At 39.1% G+C, this 5,449-nt stretch overlaps 1 pseudogene; it reads left to right on the forward strand.

Annotated features, from left to right (window-relative positions):
• Positions 1–2,989: 2,989 nt before the first annotated feature.
• LOC118007815 lies at positions 2,990–4,661 on the forward strand (annotated as a pseudogene).
• The last annotated feature ends 788 nt before the right edge of the window (positions 4,662–5,449 follow it).

Consider the following 5,449-nt stretch of genomic DNA (forward strand, 5'->3'; position numbering starts at 1 on the left):
AAATTTTTTAAACTCCATGTATTTGTGGCCTTTCCAATTTTTTTCTTGTGGTTGGCTTCAAGTTTGATAATGTTGTGGTCAGAAAATATGCATAGTATAATATCAATTATTTTTTTTTACTTATTGAGGTCTGTCTTGGGATCTAGTATGTGATCTACTCTGAAGAATGTCTCATGTGCACTTTAAAAGAATGTGCATTCTGCTGCTTTAAGATGAAATGTTCTGAATGTAACTGTTAAGACCATCTGGTAGAGTGTGTATTTCAAAGCCATTGGTTCTTTGTTGATTTTCTGCTTAGATCATCTTTCCACACTATAAGGGGGGGGGTATTAAAGTCCCCTACTATTATTGTATTATTATCAGTGAGGTCCTTTATGTTTATTATTGTTTTCTATATTTGGGTGCTCTCATGTTGTAGGCAAAAATAGTTACAATAGTTAGACCTTCCTGTTGGATTGTCCCCTTTGTTATGGTATAGTGCCCTTCTTCATCTCCTGTTATGGTCTTTGGTTTAAAATCTAGTTTGTCTAAGTATTGCTACTTGGGCTTTCCTTTGATGCCATTTGCATGATAAATGTTTCTCCATCCCTTCACATTCAATCTGCACATGTCTTTAGATCTAAAATTAGTCTCTTGTAGGCAGCATACAGATGGGTCTTGTTCTTTTTATCCATTCTAACACCCTATGTCTTTTGATTGGAGAATTTAGTACATTTATATTCAATGCAATTACTGATATATATGAATTTAATGCCATCTTGTTTTGTCATTGTTTCTGGAGACTTTCTCTGTTCCTTTCGTGACTTTTTCAGTTTGGTCCTCCCTTTCTTAGTCAAAGAGTTCCCAAAGAAATATTAATATTTATTGCATTGCTGGTTTAGTGGTCACTAACTTTTTTTAGGTTTGTTTGTCTGGGAAACTTTTTATCTCTCCTATTCTGAGTGATATTCTTGCCAGGAAAATATTCTTGGATGCATGTTTTTCTCATTAGCACTTTGAATGGTGTATAGAATGGGACTCTCTTCTGGCTTGTCAAGTTTCTGTTGAGAAATCTCCAGCTAACCTCATGAGTCTTGCCTTATAAGTTAAGGGCTTTGGGGGGAGGGTGCTTTTAAGATTTTTTTATCACTATATTTTGCAAATTTAACTACAAAATGTCTTGGTGTTGGCCTGCTTTAGTTGATCTGGATGGGAGTTCTCTGTGCCTCCCAGATCTGGATGTCTATTTCTTTCCCAGGAGTAGGGAAGTTTTCAGGTATTATTCCTTCAAATACATTTTCTTCCCCCTTTTCTCTCTATTCTTCTTCTTCTGGGGCTCCTATAATACAAATGTTATTACGTTTGATGGTCTCACTGAGTTCCCTAAGTCTTCTTGTGTTGCATAATTGTTGTTTCTGTCCTTTGTTCTATGTCATTATTTTCAATTATTTTTACTTCTATGGCACTAATTCATTCTGCTTCTTCCAGCCTGCTGTTCATTACACCAGGCTTGTTTTCAATCTTGTTTATTGTACTCTTCATCTTGGATTGATTCTTTTTTTTAACTCTTTTATCTCTGTGGTAAGGATCTCCCTAATGTCTTGTATTCTTTACTCAAGCCCATTGTGTATCCTTATGATTTTTGTTCTAAATTATCCATCAGGCATGTTATTTATGTCTTTTTTGCTTAGATCCCTGGCCATGGCCTTATGTTGTTCTTTCATTTAGGAAGAATACCTCTGTCTGGGTATTTTGTCTAAGTCTCTGCCTTCTTTTTTGTGTTAGAAAAGCCTGTTATGTTTCCTGATCCTGAAAGTAATGGCTTTATGAAGAAGAGGCCATGTACTGTCCAGGGCCTAGTCCTTCAGTGAACATTTCTGGTGTGTGCATATGTGTTTTACTGTTGTGTTTTGGCTGTTCTATCCTTCATGCCTGTCATGTGCAGAGACTTTCCTTGCTTGCTGTGGGTAGTGTTTCATCCCTGGCCTTAATATGGTGAGTTTTAACTAAGTGTACTCTGGTCTGCTTCTGAAATGAGACCTGATCATAGTTTCACAAGAACAGAGGCCCTGTCGAACACTCTAGTTGGGAGAAGTGGTGTGGGCAGGGGTTTGTGCTGGTTTTGGGGGGAGGCGCCTGCCATGCTGGGACTGAGGCATGTTTGACTGAGAAGCGGAGTCCCACTAGAGCACAGGGGTGTGTGAGTTGCTATAAGCAAGTTAGGTATCCGGTGTGGGTGCTGCAGTGCTTCCCACAGATGGTTCTGCACTTATGCTGGGGGTGGGGGGAAACATGGCACCAGCCAGCTCCTTTCTTCATGAAGAGGCATCTCTCTGAAGGGTGCCTCTCAGGAAAGAGATCCTAGAAGAGTGAATAATCTCCACCTTGTGTGTCTCAGGCATTCATCAGATTGCTGTCACCACCCTGTCTGCCTTTATGTTGTTTGCAGGGCCTTTTCTCTAAGAGCAGGGTGATGCCCTCAGGGTTTTAACACAGCCAAGCCTCCTGACCCCTTCAACAGATGAATGGATAAAGAAGATGTGGTCCATATATACAATGGAATATTACTCAGCCATCAGAAAGGATGAATACTCACCTTTTACATCAACGTGGATGGGACTGGAGGAGATTATGCTAAGTGAAATAAGTCAAGCAGAGAAAGTCAATTATCATATGGTTTCACTTATTTGTGGAACATAAGGAATAGCATAGAGGACATTAGGAGAAGGAAGGGAAAAATGAAGCAGGGTAATTGGAAGGAGAGAGGAACCATGAGAGACTATGAACTCTGAGAAACAAACTTAGGGTTTTAGAGGGGAAGCGGGTGTGGGATGGGTTAGCCCGCTGATGGGTATTAAGGAGGGCACATACTGCATGGAGCACTGAGTGTTATACGAAAACAATGAATCGTGGATCACTACATCAAAAACTAATCATGTATGGTGACTAACATAACATAAGAAAATAAAATTTAAAAAAACTTCTAAATTTCTAAAAAAAATAAAATAAAATAAGCTCTGTTGTGGACTGAGGCGAGATGGCGGCCACTGAGGGGGTTGGGGAGGCTGCACAGGGCAGCGAGTCTGGTCAGCCAGAGCCGCCACCAATCCAGCCACACCCTCTGCTGCCCCAGCAGCAGGAGGAAGAAGCTATGGCAGCTGAGCCCCGAGAAGCGGTGGCGTCCCCTATGGAGGACGGGTTCTTGAGCCTGGACTCGCCCACCTATGTCCTGTATAGGGACAGAGCAGAATGGGCTGATATAGATCCAGTGCCGCAGAATGATGGCCCCAATCCAGTGGTCCAGATCATTTATAGTGAAAAATTTAGAGATGTTTATAGTTATTTCCGGGCTGTCCTGCAGCATGACGAAAGAAGTGAATGAGTTTTTAAACTAACCAGAGATGTTATTGAGTTAAATGCAGCCAATTTTACAGTGTGGCATTTTCAGAGTTCTCTTAAAGTCACTTCAAAAGGATCTACATGAGGAAATGAACTACATCACTGCAATAATTGAGGAACAGCCCAAAACAAGTTTGGCATCATAGGCAAGTATTAGTGGAATGGCTAAAAGATCCATCTCAGGAGCCTGAGTTTATTGCTGATATTCTTAATCAGGATGCAAAGAATTATCATGCTTGGCAACATCGACAATGGGTTATTCAGGAATTTAAACTTTGGGATAAAGAGCTGCAGTATGTAGACCAACTTCTTAAAGAGGATGTGAGAAATAACTCTGTCTGGAACCAAAGATGCTTCACAATTTCTAACACCACTGGCTACAATGATCATGCTATATTGGAAAGAGAAGTCCAGTACACTCTAGAAATGATCAAACTAGTACCACATAATGAAAGTGCATGGAACTGTTTGAAAGGGATTTTATAGGATCGTGGTCTTTCCAAATATCCAAATCTGTTAAATCAGTTACTTGATTTACAACCAAGTCACAGTTCCCCCTACCTAATTGCCTTTCTCGTGGAGATCTATGAAGATGTACTAGAAAACCAACAAGGAGGACATTCTTAATAAAGGATTAGAGTTGTGTGAAATTCTATCTAAAGAAAAGGACACTGTAAGAAAGGAATATTGGAGATATATTGGAAGATCCCTTCAAAGCAAACACAGCACAGAGAGTGACCCACCAACAAATGTACAGCAATAACACCATCTGGAAGAACTCGATGGAATGCTTTTCTTTTTTTTAAGAGACTCTAATGCGGGAGTGTAAAACTAAAGCGATCATTCCCTTTGCCTGTGGTGTAAAACGTGCATTGCACAGGTACTGCTTTTTAACAAGAACTAAGTGTGATGCTCCTTGGGTGCTGCTGCTATTCAGACTAGTAATTTGATTCTTTTAAAGCAAAGTAATTTGGGGGGAGGGTGAAGAAACAGAAATTCCCATGAAGGAACTTTTGTAGACTTATCATTTACTCTAATCCCTTAGCATCATCTCCTCCCTAAAGGGAATATCCGTCAGGATTTGCAGCATTAATGAACGCTGGTAACTTGTATGTAATGGGCATAAGGTAACAAAAATTTGGGTTCAGGAAGCAGGGAATGCAGTGTTACATTAGAGCTGCTATGCCACACTCACAGTATCTTGCTATCACTGTAACCAACTAATGCCAAAAGAATGGTTTTGTAATAAAATTATAGATGTACCCTAAAAAAATAAAAATAAAAAAATAAATTAAATAAATTAAACAGATAAAATTTAAATTTAAATTTAAAAAGTGTAAAAAACAACAATAACAAAAAAACTCTAGGCATTCAGCTATCTGGTTGCATGAACTCATGAAATTCAGCCCATCTCATTTTCAAAGACAATGGCTTTGGGGAAATGTTTTCATTATGCTTTCCCCTGTGTGCTCCTCTCTGTCTCACCCTTCCCTTGGACCATGACTCCCTCCCCTCTGTAGCACCTCCTCTCTTTTTTCCCCTAAACCATGTCTCACTTCTTACCTTCTTCACTGTGTCCTCTGCTCTCCCTATAGTTGTGCAGTTTGTTCTGTCAGTTTTCAAGTCAATTTCTCTGGTATTTAGGTTGATTTTATAGTTATCTAGTTGTGTACCTGGGATGAGATGAACCTACAGTACCCTTACTGTGATGCCATCTTCCTTCCTATCTTTCCAGGTTTATTGAGGAATAATTGCCAAATAAAGTTGCATATGCTTAAAATAAACAATACAATTTGATACACATATACATTGTGAAATGTGTAAAATGATTACCAAAATCAAGTTATTTAACCCATCCATCATCTCACATAATTAATTTTTTGTTGTTGTTATAGTGACAAAATTTACCATTTACTCCCAGCAAATTTCAAGTACACAAAACTGTATTATTAAATGTGGTCATCATGTTGTACATTAGGTACTCAGAAATTATTAATATTATAACTGATATTTTCTATCTTTTGACCTACATCTCCTGTTTCCCCAACCCTTAAGCCCTGGCAACCATCAT

Source organism: Mirounga leonina, unplaced genomic scaffold (assembly GCF_011800145.1).
Source record: "Mirounga leonina isolate KUSES-001 unplaced genomic scaffold, KU_Mleo_1.0 Mir_100873, whole genome shotgun sequence".
Lineage (NCBI taxonomy): Eukaryota > Metazoa > Chordata > Mammalia > Carnivora > Phocidae > Mirounga > Mirounga leonina.